Genomic DNA, 17,632 nt, shown 5'->3' with positions numbered 1-17,632 from the left:
TCTGTGAAATGGAGCTAAAATAATAAACAATATATCTATTTCATGGGTGTGGTGAGGATTAAATGAGATTATGTGCCTGACACACGGCAGGTACTCAATAAATATTTGTTAAACAAATGAGTAAATGAAAGAATGCACATAAAATGCTTAAGATAGTACCTAACAAATATAACTAATGTTGTAAAATCACTTGAGATCTTTACCTAGAAAAAGCAAAAGTAAATGGCTAACAATATTAATATCACCAGCCCAAAATTCTATAGCCAGACTTAATATTTTTCAGTGATTTTCAAGTAGGCAAATAATTTTCAAGTATTACAATGGTTTGAAATAGTCTCATGTATTATCTTACAAACAGTAGTCTCAATTTCCAGTTGCAGGGTCTCTCTTTAAGTGATGAAGAGCTGGCTAGAACATCCAGAAATTATCTCTCACGTGTACCAATTCCAACCACATAGCCAACACTTGGGGCTAAGGATGAGCCATTCAAGAAAAACAGATTAGTAAATGAAATTAAACTAGTCACTGAGAAAGCCCCTAGCTTCATTAGAAATTAGTAAAGTTAAAATTAAGCTTTAAAAAATCCTTGGGCCACCTGGGTGGCTCAGTTGGTTCAGCCTCTGTCTTTTCGCTCGGTCATGATCCAGGGGTCCTGGAATTGAGCAACACCGGGCTTTCTGCTCAGCGGGGAGCCTGCTTCTCCCTCTCCCTGTCGCTCTGCCTACTTGAGCTCTCTCTCTCAAATAAATAAATAAAGTAATAAATACATACATACATACGTACATATTCTTGAGTTTTTCTAGTCTGCCTAATATACAAAGATGTTATCTGACTTTAGACTAAATCATATTAATTTTAAAACTAATAAGAACAGACCATTTTTTCTTCTACTCTTTGGGTAAACAAATATGTAAAACTGAAATAATGGCCAATAGTTGCTATGTACCAGGTATTATGAACTAAATGCTTCTGTACATTAAATTATTTAATCCTCACAACCACTCTTCCCATCGGAAAGACAGAAAAATTGAGGCTTTCTGAGACTATGGAAGAGAAAGCACAAGCAGGAAGATCAGCAGGCAGTTTAAACTGTATAGTTTTAAATGACCTTATAAGGTAAAGTGCTACTTAACCAAAATGGTCAAAGAATGAGAATAAGGCACAAGTAGATAACCAAATGCCAAAGAATCAGAATATAATAAATCACACTTAGTAAAAGTTTACTTGAATAAAACTAAATGACTCAGGAACTCCAAGATCTCCTGATGCCTAGAAGCCAATGTTATGAACACTCCAATGTTATAAACAACTGTGAATATGAAAAGTGCAGGAGACCGGGCTGAGTACATACTAACTCTGTAACCCATTCTGAAAGTCACTTTTTACAAGATCTTATTTATTTATTTGTCAGAGAGAGAGAGAGAGAGAGAAAGAGAGCGTGTGAGCGCACAAGCAGGGGGAGCAGTGGGCAGTAAGAGCACTCTCTGCTGAGCAACGAGCCTGATGTGGGACTAGATCTCATGACCAGAGCCAAAGGCAGATGCTTAGAGTCACTTTTTATAACGAATTCCCCATAGTTTATCATTTGTCTCCTCACATTTCAAAAGAAAAGTTCAGTTATTACAGTCCAGTGGTAGTATGAAGTATGGGTATATATAAATGCATTCTACTTATACTTTTTTATTTTGACCTAGTTGGGGTAAAAAGTGAAGAGGCTGGTTTCATAAGATATTTCTAAGTTTTTTTTTTTCCATTGAAAAAAAATAACAGTGAGAGATTAGGAACGATTGTGAAAAAAATTATTCCAACAACTTCTCTCAGGAACTTCCTTAAGTACCTCTGCTCCAATGTTTCCACAAAAACAACTACTAAATCACCCCACAATCTTCTGATATAATTCCATCAGAAAAGTCAAAATGGGGTACCCTGGCTGGCTCAGTCAGTAGAGTGTGCAACTCTTGATCCCCAGGTCATGAGTTTGAGCCCCATGTTGAGTGCAGAGGTTACTTAAAATTTTAATTAAAAAAAAAAAAAGTCACAATTATCATTGCTTTAAAATACATATTGGGCTCCTCTTTTTTTTTTAAATTAGGCTCCTCTTAAAAAGGCTTTACATGTTTCACCCCATTTTGCCACATGTATATTAAGTTAAATCATCCCAGTTACAAGGAATTTAAATTTGCATTTAAATCGCCTTAAAGTATGCACAATATTAGTACCTACGTCCCTCTGCCTTTAATAAAAGAGGAGGAATTACTACTGAGAGCTCACTGACAAGTCAGAGAAGGTACTGTTAATTGTCTTGGAGTCTTCACACTTGACATCAAAATAAAATGTTATTCAACAAAATAGTTCAAGTGAGGTATTACCCTGTCTCTCGTTTCAGTTAATAACTCCAATCTGAGAGCATTAGACAAGCACTGATTAAGCATCTAAGAAAAAACTGTGCATAATTAGTTCTTTGCTGGTGACAGATTCCAAAGGAGTATCTGCTTTGTGGTACCAGGACTCGACTTCTGTACTTTTACACTCTGATAACTGCCAACCAACCTGAAGCAGCTGGAGCTCCCAGTTAGAGAAAACACTAAGAATTCTAATAAAGAGTCCATGGTTGTTTTGTTGTTTTAAGATTTTATTTATTTGACAGAGAGCACAAACAGGGGAAGCAGGCAGAGGAAGAGGGAGAAGCAAAAAAGAGTCCATGTTAATAAGCCTAAGAAATTAAAATTGCTACCTATACGTAAGCATCATTATGATCAATCATCAAAAATTCTGCTGAGGGCCTACCATGTGCAAAGCCCAGTTAAAAGAAATGGGGGGGAGGGGGCACCGGGGTGGCTCAGTGGGTTAAAGCCTCTGCCTTCGGCTCCAGTCATGATCCCAAGGTCCTGGGATCGAGCTCCACATCCGGCTATTTGCTCAGCTAGGAGCCTGCTTCCTCCTCTCTCTCTCTGCCTGCCTCTCAGCCTACTTGTGATATCTATCTGTCAAATAAATAAATAAAATCTTTAAAAAAAAAAAAAAGAAAGAAAGAAATGAGGGGAGTTACCAGCTAAAACAACTTAGCTTCTGATCAAATTAGGTAAAGATACAAACTAGTGAAATTGACCAAGAATATAAGGGGTAGGGGTGCCTGGGTGGCTCATGATCTCAGGGTCCTGGGATCGAGCCCCACATCGGGCTCTCTGCTCAGCGGGGAGCCTGCTTCCTCCCCTCTCTCTCTGCCTGCCTCTCTGTCTGCTTGTGATCTCTGTCTGTCAAATAAATAAATAAAATCTTTAAAATATATATAAGGGGTACTGGCATTACAAGCTACAAGATTTGGAGGACAGGAGCCTTGGATCCAACTAGGTAGATAAGATACATGCTAGTATGACTTACCGAGAACATGAGAAGTATCAGCAACCAATGTCAAAATTTGAGAGAAGAAAGATTTACTATGGCAAAGTCAGCACAGACTTCCTAGAAGGGAATTGAGCTGAGCCTTGAAGGATGGAAAAGTTTAAATAGTTAAACGGCATAAGAGAAGAAAAGGACAAAAGATAATGGAAACAAAGATGCTGAATTGGGAAAGTGGTCATTAAATATTTATTAAATACCGACTACACGTCAGTCACTGTGTCAGGTACTAGGGATACACTGATGAACAAAACAGAGGAGTTCCCTGCTCTTGTGAAGTCTAGTGAGGATGGCAGATAATAATCATGCAAGCAGATATATCATTATAAACTGTAATAGGTGCTATGAAGGGAGGCAACAGACGGCAGTAACAGGGAATAACGGAACAGGACTAGGCAAGATAAAATGATGAGGGAGGGTATCTCTGATACATATGCTGAGGCTTGAAGGATGCAGCCAGGCGAAGAACAGGGGAAAGGGTGTTCCAGAAAGAGAGAGCCACAGCTTATACGTATAAAGGCCCTGTGGTAGGAAAAAGCTTGTTAAGGGTAAGCAAGAAGCTGCTGTGACTGAAGCATAATGGCCAACAAGATCGCTATAAGGTGAAGCTGGAAAGGTAGGCGGGACCAGGTTATATAAGACATCATAAGCCAAGATAAAGAGTCTGAATTTCGATTTTATTCCAAGCCCTAAAGAAAACCCTTAAAAGTTTTTGCATACTCACAAGCATACTGTTGAATAAAAGGAATCAGACCCAAAAGAATATCTACTATGTGATTCCATTTTTACAAAAGTACAAAACAGGCAGAATTAATATATGCTGTTAGAAGTCATGCAGGGAGATGGATGGGAGACAGGAACTGGAAAGGAGCTCAGTGGGGGCCTCTGGGTACACGTAATACTGTTTCTTGATCTAGGCGCTGGTTCCATAGATAGATTCAATTTGTAAAAAAAAAAAAGAAAGAAAGAAAAAATCAAATTGTACTCTCTCTCTCTCTATATATATATATGCACACACATGTGTTCTCTCTCTCAAATAAATAAATAAAATCTTTTTGTTGTTGTTGTTTAAAGATTTTATTTGTCAGAGAGAGAGAGACAGCACAAGCAGGAGGAGCAGCAGGCAAAGGGAGAAGCAGGGTCCTGCTGAGCAAGGAGCCTGATGTGGGACTCCATCCCAGGACCCTGGGATCATGACCTGAGCCAACGGCAGACGCTTAATGGACTGAGGCACCCAGGCATCCCAATAAAATCTTTATTTAAAAAAAAAAATGGGAGGGGTGCCTAGGTGGCTTGGTGGCTTGGGCCTCTGCCCTCAGCTCAGGTGGTGATCTCAGGATGCTGGGGTCAAGCCTCAAGTCTAGCTCCCTGCTCTGCAAAGAGTCTGCTTCTCCCTCTCCCTCTCCCTCTGACCCTCTTCCTGGCTTGTGCTCTCTGTTTCTCAAATAAATGAATAAAATCTTGAAAACAAAACAAAACAAAAAAAACCCACAGCGATGCCTAAAAGATCTGCAATGCTTGCTATGCTTTGCCTTATATTTCAATATGGTATTTCCAAGTTCTTCCCTTGCTCCCTCAACCCTAATGCACAGAGTATAACGAAACGGATCCCAAACTTGAGTACCAATCACTCTGAGCTCAAATCATTGGTCTCTTCCCCTCACTAGCTCTGCCAGTAACTGCTCTGAGCTCAGCTTCCTCATGTATAAAGAGGATAATAACTACCGCACAGAGTTATTATTTTCTCCTACCATCACCCAAAATATTGAGTTGGTAGACTGGTATTTTAATTTAATTATTATTTCCTAATGTTATACGGAGGGCCTATGGCTGATGAGTTTCCATTCTTAAGACTGACAGGTAGGAGAGAAGGGTTGTAAAGTAGTCAACATGTAGAATCAGAATGGATAAAGAGAAACAAGTAATGAGAGATAAAAATGGGGCCGCTTCTAGGGGCACTTAGATGGATGGCTCAGTAGGTTAAGCATTGGACTCTTGATTTCAGCTCAGGCCATGACCTCAGGGTCAAGCCCCTGGACCTGTACCGAATCTGCCTGAGACTTTTCCTCCCTCTCCCCCTCCCACCTCCACTCACACACACTCATGCTTGCTCTCTAAACAAATTTAAAAAAATTTTAATGGGACTGCTTCTAGAAGCTTGGAAAAAGAGGCTTCCAACTTTTTCCAAGAAAGACTTGGGCTTTAGCAGATTGGGACCGGTTCAGCAACCTAAGAAATTATGAGGAGGAGGAGTGCCCAGGTAGCTCAGTCAGTTAAGCATCTGACTCTTAATTTCCACTCAGGTCCCTGTTCTCTCGGTGGTGAGGTCAAGCCCCAAGTCGCGTTCAGCACAGAGTCTGCTTCTCTCCCTCTTCCTCTCCCCTTTACTCCCCCTCCGTCCCCCGTTTTCTGTCTCTCTCCCCCCACTCAAATAATCTTAAAAAAAAAATTATGACAAGGAAAAAATAATCTTAAGTCTTCCAAGAAAGACAATATCTACCTGATGTATTCCCTTTGCAGAATATTAGCTAAAATAAGTTAAACACTAAGGATATTCTGCTATAGGTGGAAGGGCAAGGCCTTCAATTATTTTATAGCATCCCCACCCTTAAGAATTATTTGAACTATAAGGTGTAAGTATACTTCCTATACACTTCCTAAGAACAGGCAAAGATGTTGAATTTTTATACCGCAGAAGGTACTATATCAAAAAGGAAACAAAAATACAAGTTCGACTCCTGAATAAATCTTTGAGTAATTTTCCCCCACAATGTGTATCCTTGTCCTAAAATGAAAACCTGATTCCTCATGAATTTCTCTCCCCTGATCTGCCAAGTATCCCTATCTCTACCTGTCTTATTCTTCGCATGCACCTCACCAATAAATATCTAAGATTTCCCTATTTCCTACAAAGTTGGCATACTGACTCTCTAGTACTCACTCTGATCTCACCAGTTTGAATCTAGGAACACAGAAACTTGACAACATTCCCAGGAATCACTTAGCGAACCAATACCTTAAAAACAACACACAGTTTAAACAAATGATGGCAGTCGTGGGGATTACAGAACTGCATACATTTGTCAAGCTCATCAAACTGCACACTTGAAATTGATGAATTCTACTGTATGTAAGTTACACCTTGATAAAGCTGATTTTTTAAAAAAGAATGCATGTATTTCATCAGCAAATATTTACTGAGCATCTATTATGTGCTTCAAAGTTTATACCAAATCTTTCAGCCTGACTATCTGGGTCTTACCTGTAAGTAATAAAGTTTTCAGAAGCTGACCCTGTCCCAAAAAGCTGTATTACATGAAAAATGGTTCTGCTTCTGATCATGAATGTCACCCAAATGATGGCCTCTACAATAAAAGGGCCACTAGCTATCTGTCATCTTCCATTTCTATAAATGAAATCTATGATCACCCAGGTGTCTGCATTTCCATATAAATGCTTCCATCTTAAAAAAAAATAGATATATATATTAGGCACCTACTGCATATAGGACAAACCACTAGCACAACTTCTTTGAAAACCAAAAATATCTCAAAAGCATACTGGCAACTTTGATGGAAGAAAAAGCAAGCAACACTACTGGGAAATAAACTTAATGGACTTATTCTACAGTCCAAGGTGACCCAGTGGCTGAATCTGAGGCCTAGGAACTAATGCATTGTGCTTCATGGAGATAACCATGGACCTCAGAAACAGACTTGGGTTTGAATTCCAGCTCCACTTCTTACCAACTAACTGTATGTGTAAACCTGGGGAAGTCATTTTCCCTTCCGACCTTCAGTCTGCCCATATATGAAGCAGGGTAACCAAATACCACCTCACAGCATTGTTGTGAAAACTGTATGAGATCTATACCACCTAGCACAATTCCTGGGCACAAAGTAGGCAACTCAAAAAATAAGCTCCCTCTCTTGCTCTTAAATTATTTAGGAGTAAAAAAATACCTGTTAATCAAGGCTAATTCACAATCCCTGTTAGTAATCACAGAACAACAATGAAGCTGTACATGCTACCATGTTCATATTCTAATCAACTCCCTCCCCATCCCACTATTTCCAGTTTTTCAAACTTTAGTTACTATGTTTAGAAAAGTGATTTAATTTTAGAAACCTGGAAAATTCTTCTGAGTAAATCGAGCAAAACCTTAATCTGCCCCAAGGGGAATCCTGAGCAAAATAATTATTTCTGACAGAAGAACTATCTATGGGAGTTACCTAATTTAACCACACGAATGCCGCCAAAGCTGCACACAAAGTGACAGAATCCAATCTGGAACGTACTGTACAGATTCTCCAAAGGGAACTCTCCTCCTAAAATCCAAAGCTGTCCCTCCTTACCTACCTAATCTGAGCCAATAAAATCTTACTAGGGGATCTGAATTCCCCCCACTCTGACTCTAGTCCAGCTCCTTAGGCCAGAACTGCAGCAGTCTGTAAAAAGCACTGAATTAACCCCACCTCTGAAAATATCCCCAAAAGGCAGGGATGTCCAGAGGGTATTTTCTCCTCAATCAAAAGATAAGGCACCAGAAGCTCCGAAGCACGAGCCCCTTCCCAAGGTCATGCAAGTCCGTGAAGGTGTGACAGGAGAATCTGCAAAGCTATCTCTGGCTTTCTGGAGATTACACTGCAGGGTTGGTTTTTTGTTGGTTTGGGGAGGGGGGGCGCCAGTCTCTCTCCTTCTCCCACCCTTAAGTGTGAGCACTGGTCTCGGCATTTCCGAAACAAGCCACAACAAGCTCTGCAGTGTTAGGAAAGGGGCTGACGCGACGAAGAAACAGATGCTCCAAAGCAAGATGGTCTTTCTCGGCTCGCAGAGCCTCCTCCAAGGTTATTAAGAGAAACCGCAGGCACCTCAGAGAGCTCTCACGCGGGCTGCGAACCCCTAGCCCGGCCGCTCCGGGACGCCGGCTTCCCCGCAGGCAGCCTCCGCAGCCAGAGGCCACGGGCCCCAGAAACCGCACTTCATTCCTGCGCTTCGGGAAGCCATGGCTCCTTCCCGGCCCGGGCAGGGGCGGGGGTGCGCAGGGAGGCGGGCCGCGCGCGCTGCGGAAAGTTCACCGCTGCGGCGGCGGCGGCGGGCGGGGGGCGGCCCCGGCCCGGCTCGCCCGCGTCCCCCTGCAGATTCCACCATTAATTAGTCCTAAGGACTGTCTACTGGCAACTTAAACAAAGCGAATGCCTCGAATTCCTTCCCGGCCCAGCGGTCTGGCTGCGAGGCCAGCATCGGCCGGGACGCGGGCCGGCGCGGCGGGCCGACAGCTGCGGCGGCGGCGGCGGCGGGACCCCTCCCCAGCCGGCCCGCACCCCCGCAGCCCGGTCCAGCAGCCCAGCCCGATCGCTCCCAAACCTCCCTCCTCCTCCTCCTCCTCCTCCTCCTCGTCCTCCTCCTCCACCTCGGGAGCTCCCGGGCTCTTCCTGTAAGATCACTTCCTTCCTCCCGGGTGCCCGCGGGCCCCGCGCAGCCCCCTCCCCGGCGGTCCCGGCCCCCCGCCTGGCCAGCCGCTCCCCGCCCCCACCGCGCCCCGCGCTCCCTCCCGCTGAAGCCCAAACTCGACCCGAAACTCTCCTCCGCCCCCCGAAAATATCCCCTCGGCTCTCTGACCCAAACACTTCTCCTCAGATTCTCGCTCCCACCAAAAGTCTCTCAGAACCTTCCCCCACCCCAACAGAAAATTTTCCAACTCCAAAAAATTTCTCAAGGTCTCGCCCCCCCAAAAAATCTCCCCTTCCGAGTCCTTTCTCCAAAATTCCGCTCCAACCGCCCCCCGCCCCAACTCCGTACCCCCCAGCCCTTCCCCGGGTGCACCCACCGGTTCTGCCCTGTCGCTCCTGGGTGCCCCGACCCCTTGCCCGGGCAAGCCGCCCCCTCCGGCCGCCCTCCTCCGGCCCCGGCCGCCCGCCCCAGCCTCCCGCGCCGCGCGCTTGCCGCCTCCCTGCGAACCCCTCACCTCGGCGACTCCGGCCCGCGCTCCCGCCCGCCGAGGAGTCCGGCGCTCTGCTCCCGGCAGCCGGCGCCTCCTCCGGCTCCCCGGGACTGACAATGAGGGGCGGGGCCTGGGTGACGCCAGAGCCCTGGGAGGCGGGGCCTCTCGTGAGGGGGCGGAGCTTATAGGAAGTCCCGCCCCCTCCGTTCCTCAACCCCCTTCTCCTCGGACTTGGACTTTGCCAAGTTTTTATAGCTTGACGAGCTAGGTGCCCCGGGCCTGTGCTAGGCGCGGTGCGAAATCGAAATGGCAGACGAGGAAGATGTCCTGCTTTCAAGAGGGGCAGTCCCAGGAGGGTTGTGAGGATTAAATGAGATAATCCATGTAAAGGTGTTTAGCCCAGGGCCTGGTATGGAGTAATCACTCAAAGAATACTATTTCTATTACTCAACACAAATGGAAAAGGCACTCAGTGTGGAGGCATGGGTTCCAGTCCCCAGCTCTGCTATTAATTCATTGTGTGGCCCTAGACAAGTCTTTTTCCATCTATGTTCCTGACTTTTACTTTCTTTAAGATGGGAAGGAGTGATGACCAGATCATCTCAAAAGTCCCTCCAATAGTTCTATGACACATTTCCAGTGAAGCTACTACATGCAAGGGAACTAGGGCCCAGAGAAGTGGGGAGGGGGCCTTTGAAGGGAGCTCAAATCCCACACCCAGCCACAGATACACTCTCCCCATAGATGCCCTCCCACGTGCTGGCACAGAGCTGCGTTCACAAGCCAGGACACAGATGCACTGAGGGCTGCTACTTCTCTGACTGCAGCAGCATAGCTGGTCTCTTGAGACATCTCTTGTGTAAGCTCCTTATTGCCTGCGGAATAAGGGCCAAAACCCTGGCCTGGTCTGGTCTCTTCCTACCTTTATACACACACACAGACATACACACACTGTAAAGTTTATCCAAACTTCCACTCGCACACCCACTGCTTTCCCACATCTGCCCCATGGCTCATGCTCTTCCCCTGCTGTCTCATCTCAACTTACAACTCCTCCTACTTTCCCCCAACCAGGAGCCCACTCTCCCCGCTCTCCATACCCGAATACCTGTGCGCGTGTTTAACTCTCATGTGGGCATGAACACATTGTAACTTGTGTCAAATTGACCTCCTGTTTGTTTCTTAGCACTTCCTCACCTCCTTAAGGTCAGAAACCACACATGGTGTCAGAAAACCCTGGAATTATACACCCTTGTTCTGGCCCATGCTACCTGTCTTTGAGTTTCATTCTTCTCATGTGTAAAATGGGGCTATGAATATAGTCCTTGCAGTGTTTGTTCTGAAATTACATAAAATACTGTGTGAAAAGCACCGGGCACAGTGTTCTAGAAATGATGTGGTTGTCATTCTTATTTTCATCATTATCACCAATATTATTTCCAGCTCCTAATAGCACATAGCATCCCTAGTGATACTCCTCCCAGTTATTTCCTCGGGTTAGACTTGGAGGTCCCAAGAGAAGAGGCTCAGAACAGGGCCATCGGAACAGAGACCAACGCTCCAGTTTCTAGACCGCAGGGGGATTCTGCGGAGTCACATCTGACACCCCAGGGCATCTGTGTCACTCAGCAGCCCTCTAAGTGGGGGACAGCTCCGAGTTCTCTCTGCAAGTGATTTGCAGCAAAGCTGACCCATTTCTCCCTCGTGCCTTTCCGCTCTAGCTTCCCTGACAAAGAGATAGATCTGTGTTCAACAGCGCTTGGCATCTCTGCAGTCCTCGAGGAGAGCTGCAGTAAGGCGCTGGGCGTTTCCAGAGTGCTGGCCTGTGGGAAGAGGGAAAAGGCTTTGGGGTTCTGATTAATTTCCTGAGCTGCAGACAGGCAAATGGCTGTCCTGAAATGCCTGGGCTGGTTCTTAAGGGCCCTTAACAAAGTGCAGCTTATTTTTAGAAGAAGAGATTCAAAAATGCCACTTCCCATGAAAAGTAGGCATGGCCACAGGATCGCTGCAGGCAAAGAAAAGGCCTTTACTGAGTTCCTCCTGTGTGGGGATGCCGATTTCCAGGCATTGCAAACCATTGGCAGAGAGAACACTACAGGGGACGTTCTGAAGATAGAGCCTTCTCTCCAAGACCCACGAGCCCATCAATCATGTATTCTTTCATTCATTCACAGCAAAGGTTTTGCCACAGAAAAGCTCAGGATGCAAATCTCGAGACCTTGGACTTTCAAGTCTCTGCATCTCAGTCTGTCATCTGAAAAATGGGAAAAATAATAGTACCTATCTCATACAGTGGCTTTACAGAGGATTAAATGAAATAACATGTGGAAGAGATTAGTTTGGAGCCTAGCACCTGGTTCACGACCCAATATGGTGGCTGCTGTTCTATTCCAACACATCTTCCCAGTAAGGCCTGTCCTGTGCTGCCTCTGGGCTGGATGTAGGGGGAACAAGGAGTCTTGGCCTCTACAATCTCGCTCAGTAAAAGGAGTAGGGTAGATTTTTGGTTCTAGGCACTTTGGCTATGAAGCAATTCTGCTGCAAATGTTTTCACCATGTAATCCATTGTCCCTCGGGCAGTTTTGCCATAAAAGATGGAAATAACTGGTTGACAGTTTGATTTGATCGTTTGGTTTCATCAAACTGGTAGATAAGTTGGTTTCATTTCTCCATTGACTCAGTACTCCTATTTTTATATTATATAAATTGTAACCCTCAGAATGGTCAGTACGGTGGTAGAGAGCTTTGAATCCACACTTCCCAGAAAACTTTGGAACGGTGAGCAAGGGACATGGACAAAATGCCCAAACCAGACGACAATGTAGAAGGCTTCCACAACACAATAGAAAGCTCAGGTACAAATATGCAATCTACTGTTTGGAGACTGATACCTCTCTTAAGGAAGGAAGAAATTTTAGTGAAAAAAGGAAAAGTCTGGGGTGTCTGGCTGGCTCAGTAGGGGAGGGACGTGAGTCTTGAGTTTAAGCCCCACATTGGGGGTAGAGATTACTTAGATAAATAAACTTTATAAAAAAGGAAAAAGAGTAAGAGTAGGGTTGGGAATTATCGGTGCAGTGGGATCTCATGGTTCTAAGGTATGCACTTAGTACCTGCATAAAAGTGGAGAATATAGAGAATGAAATAGACCTTTTTTTCATTCTGATTTGCTTTTTCTCTGTGGTGTGTGTGTATATAGCAGGAACTTTCAAAAAGACTCTGCTAAATTCTAAGAGAGGAGAGGGGATGAAAACAGCTACAAGGCAATCAGCAGTGGGCATCTGAACCATCTGTGCATACACCCATAGAAAGTTCCACAGTTTCCATTTCATTCCAGGGAAAGCCCCTACCCAGACAATTCTCCCTCACCCCACTCTCTAGCCCTTCACTACACTTGAACTTTCAATGCTACAGCCAAAGGCAAGACCCCTAACAAAATTTCCAGAAGCCATAGCAAGGCCAGTAGGAAAAGACTTTAAAGTAAGAAGAATTTTTTTGCTGCCTGCCCTGTGCCGCTCCCAAAGAATAACAATATGTCAGCATCTTTTGTCTACTGTGCCTAAACTTGCACTTTCGTTTTTCCCCATATCTCTCCTGCAAATTAAATTTTTTACAAGGAGCTTACATTATGTGGTCATCAGAAAAAACGCAGTAAAAATAGGCATAAAAGGAAAGCTAACCGAGCTCGTGTTGGTCCACTTTTGCTGGTTGCAAACAGTAAGTTATAACAATGTGGTTGAGGCCAGTGCTAAATTTCATAGGAATCATAGAAAGCTTGAGTGGGAAGGAATAAAAATCGCCTTCAATTTCTCCTACTGTCCCCCTCAGTGGCGTGATTTCCAGTCCCTTCAAATAGCAGGCCACCCACCAAGACCTGTATTTCATTCATTCATTCAACAAACGCTTACGGATCCTTTACTGTAAACCAAGCATCATACTGGGAACTTTACAGATTCTATCTCATACAGGTTATGGAGGTCCTTATTCCCACCTTGCAGATTAGGAAAACAAGGCTCAAGGGAAGTAAAGCAACTTGCCCAAAGTCTCACATCTAGTGGGATCCAAACCAAGACCTTCACAACATCAAAGCCCATTTCCTAAAGGATGTGGGCTGAATTCCAAAGCGTTTGACTTATGTCCTTGGGCAGCCATTATTGCGTGGGTGGCCTTGGCCAAGTCACTGAATTCTTCTCAGCAGCAGTGTCCCCATCCCTGCAAGATAAGGGTTTACCCAGATATTTTATGTAAGTTATGCTCTTTCTAAGTCACGATACATAACACAAAAGGAAGGGATTCCACCAGCTCTTGAGGGACTCTCACTCATCTTAAGATCTCTTGGTGCCTTCCCTATTAACATTTACCCCATTAACATATTTATGGTTCCTTACCGAACTCTATCATTACTGCCACCAGCCTGGGACCTCCTCCAGGACAGAAACAACACTTAGTCATTTCTGATCCCTTTCTGCCCCCAATGCAGCATCTGGCATGCAGCCCTCCACTCCCTCCCTCTTTTATTTATTTCATAATAAATGGCTAAGGGCCTAAGATGCCCCAGGCACTGCACAGACAAGAAGACAGCAAAGGGCCCTGCCTTCTTGGAGCATGACTGTTGGGGTAGAGAGACAAAATAACATTAAACACAACTTGTTACTTAAAAACAATTGTATTAAGCACCAGGGAGCATCAGGTTTGGGGGATGTGGAGTGAGAACCTAACTGAATCCAGGACGCAGGGAAGACTTCCTGGAGGAGGTGGGTTTGAGGCTCAGAAAGACTAAAGAATTTGTTCAAGGGCACACAGCGGCTAAGCACAAAAGCTGGGATTTTAACCTGGGAACACCTGACTCCAAAGTCCATGCTGTACCTTCTAGAGAAGTCTGCTTTCCGTCTCCTCCATCTTACTCTTCCCTGGCTTTTATTAGTGAAAGAGGAATCGGATCTGTTTAACACTGGATGCTCTGAAGCAAGGTTCTTCCCAGCTTTGGGGATCAGACACCCCATTGAGAATCTGGTGACATCTGTGAAACCTCTCCCAGGAATTACATGTATAGGACACACCCACCATATCTTGCCTACAATTTCAGGGCATCCTGAGGCCCAGGTTTAGAACTCACACCACGGAGGACCGTAGAGATTCTAAAACCTCTGAAAAGAGACTCCAGGATTCCATAGGCACCTCAACTCCCCAAACAGACCCAAGAAACTCTATGGAAAGATTCTGAAGATCCAGCTGGAAGATCCTGGGATCCTGAAAGAACCCCAGTCCCACCGGAGTAGCACCAGGGCCCTGCAGTGAGATTTTTAAGGTGCTATAGGCACCTGAGGAACCTCAAGTCCTCATGAAACTGGGGTCCCCACTGAGGAACCCGTGACCTTGGAAAGCCACGGTGCTTAACCCTTTTTGGATACTGACGCCTTTAAAACTCGGAGCAAAAATGCAGCACACATGTTACACGCAAAATCAAGAAGTTCACAGACCTCCAGGAGCCCCGGGATTCAGACCTCCTGTTCTTGAGCTTCCACTCGATCCTAACCCCCCCCCCCCCCCGCGGAACCCCTCAAGAACCTGGACCAGGACCGCCGACTGAAGGCGCACACTTCAGGGTCCTGCAGACCGCGGAGCGAATCCCGGCCTCGCTGTTCGCCAGCCGTGACCTTGGACCACTCACCGACAAACCCTCAGGCCTCAGCGACCTCTCGCTCCGCAGCCCAGCCCCGGCGTGGGTTCCGAGCCGAGCCGGGCGCGGCGGCGGCGCCTGGGGGACTCAGCCTTGGTGAATGGGGACCTGCGGGCACACTGCGCCGGGAGTGCGGGCGGCGGGGGAGGCGGCGCGCCTGCCGCAGTGACAGCTCCGCGCCGCGGCGGGCCTGAGAAGCCGGCAGTGCGGGGCGCGCTCGCGGCCTTTCCCACCCACCGGGCAGGGCGTGCCCGCCAGCCGGCTTCCTGCAGTCGAGGGCCAGGGAGGAGGGAAGGCGCTGAGGGGCCCGGGGCCTGGCAGGCCTGGTTCCTGGCTTTCTCTCCCCGTTTCCTGAGCGGGACCGCCGGGGGATGGGACCCAGCACAGACCTCCTTCCCGGGGAGCGCGGCCAGGAAATCGCGTCCTTGTTAATTCAGGTTCCTCCTCTCCGCCGGAAGGTGCCGACTGCCATCCACAAGCTTTCAGTCCTTAGGAACTGGGTGTGATGTGACCCACTTACCCCGGGAGGAAGCCGAGAGATGAAACGGCAGATCGCAGACCCCGCAACACAGCAAGATCCCAGCCCTGCGGTGGGAGTGCGTTAACTCCATCCGACGGATGGGAAAGCCGGGGCTTACAAAATTGAAATGACCTACGCAAGGTCGTCATTAACATACTGCTTGGAATAAAATGAAGTGCTTATTGCATTTCACTGGGCTATAAATGCTCTAAATACAAGCGTGCCGGTGCGCCTGGGGAGCTCAGTCGTAAGCGTCTGCCTTTGGCTCAGGGCTGGATCCCAGGTCTCGCCCCACATGGGGTTCCCTGCTCCGCGGGGAGCCTGCTTCTCCCTCTCCTCCCTGCTCATGCCCTCTCTCACTCTCTCTCTGGCGTGCAAGGGAATAAATAAAATTTTAGGGAGTAAAAAAGAAAGAAAGAAATTAAACTCCAGCCTCCGTTTTCCAAAGCTCAGAGCATTCCTTATTCTTCTTCCCAGATATCCTGCTTCAACACATTACAGCCGAGTAACCTGGGGGCCAGACCTTGTCTCATTTGTTTTTGGCTCCCCAAAACCCCACCTAGAGCTTGGCAAAAAAAAAAAAAAAAAAAAAAAAAAAAAAAAAAAAAAAAAGATGCTTAGAGATGACTATGGAGCCCAGCATGGAAGCTTGAGGTTGGAAGGAGTGGTAGGAGGCATCTAGCTAGACTCCTTCTGAGAAGAAACTTCAGCCAAGAGAAAATTCTGCCTCTGTTTGCATACTTTCATCATGATGAATTCTCTCTCTCCCATAGTAGTCCTTTCTCCTGTTGGACAAATAGGTTTGGTCCAAAATGTAAATACTGCATTTTGCTCCTGGCTCCCTCTAAGTAATGGAAGATCATTTTCCTCCTCGTGCCTGCAATATACATTGAGTGGTATTCTTGGCCATTTTATAAGGACTGATGGTTCAAAAATGTTCAGTTCCTTGTGAACTGGAACAACATCAGCGATCACCGAAGATGGGCGCCTCCCATGGGTAGAGTTGTTTCAGAGAAAAGCAGCCCAGACTACATTTTCTAGTACTGCTTGTAATTAAGTATGTGACTAGTGTTCCCCATGGGATGTGGACAGAGACAATGTGGGCCATATCCAGGCCAAATCCAAGCTAAGAAGTATGTATGCTTTCTCAGAGCTTTACCTTATCTCTATCACCTGCCAACTGGATGCCTACACTAGGGTGGCCTCAGAAGACACATACAGAATGTGCCAGAGCCTTGGTCAGCCTGGGTCTCCCTCAATCACTTGACTGAATGGGGCACACAGTGAAATAACTTCCACTGTATTAAGGCATTAAATTTCAGGATTTCTCTATGAGAGCAGTTAGCATAATTTAACACTGGGACTAACTTGGGTTCATTGTTATATATGCCACATCAAGGGGCATGGCATTGGTCACATAGAAGATGTTTAAAAGACAACCACCTAGTACCGACTGTGCCCGGTAGGCTCAGCTGATCAGAAATTGTCTCTGTTCATGTAATTGATTTATTCTGTCCTGCCTATTCCCCAAAGCGTTTTGAGGTAGTTTCCACTGCAGCCTCAAGACTATCTGATGGACAATTAAAGAGCAAGAATCAACGAGGAATGAAGGCCTGGACCAAAGGCCAGTGGGGAAGGAGGGAAGAAAGATGAAAAATTGACTTTTCTAAGGATAGCATCGTGATACACCAAAACAAAAACCAAAACAGGGATGCCTAGGTGGCTCAGTCAGTTAAGTGTTTGTCTTTGGCTCAGTTCATGATCCCAGAGTCCTGGGATCCAGTCCCATATTGAGCTTCTTGCTCAGTGGGGAGCCTGCTTCTCCCTCTGCCTGCCGCTCCCCCAACTTGTGCTCTCTCTCTTTCTCACACACACACAAGTAAATAAATAAAATCTTAAGGACAGCAAACAAACAGACAAAAAACCATGGCTGAGATTCCGGGGGGGTGGGGGAATAACATGGCTGAGTTTCCCGACAGTCAAGGCAAAAAGGGAAACAAGATGAGTTACAGATTACACGGGAAGTAGCAGACACATAGTCAAGCACACAAAACATGGGGCCAGACTGACTGTTGTTTTGAAGTGCAAGTCT

General features: G+C 46.1%; 1 protein-coding gene across 4 annotated transcripts in view; it reads right to left on the bottom strand.

The window, feature by feature from the left end:
• Nucleotides 1–15,117, bottom strand: part of LUZP1 (leucine zipper protein 1) — a 102,065-nt gene extending 86,948 nt beyond the window's left edge. For 2 of the 4 annotated variants that reach the window (XM_032303216.1, XM_032303215.1), the window contains exon 1: nt 9,368–9,485. The gene's annotated coding sequence lies outside the window, so the exon portion shown is untranslated. Of the gene's footprint in view, nt 1–9,367; nt 9,486–14,908; nt 14,989–15,011 lie in introns of those variants that run through there. The other 2 variants (XM_032303217.1, XM_032303218.1) reach the window with 2 other exon arrangements.
• Between the last annotated feature and the right edge of the window lie 2,515 nt (nt 15,118–17,632).

Source organism: Mustela erminea, chromosome 10, assembly GCF_009829155.1.
Source record: "Mustela erminea isolate mMusErm1 chromosome 10, mMusErm1.Pri, whole genome shotgun sequence".
In the NCBI taxonomy this organism is placed as follows: domain Eukaryota; kingdom Metazoa; phylum Chordata; class Mammalia; order Carnivora; family Mustelidae; genus Mustela; species Mustela erminea.
This window is presented reverse-complemented; position numbering and strand designations above follow the sequence as displayed.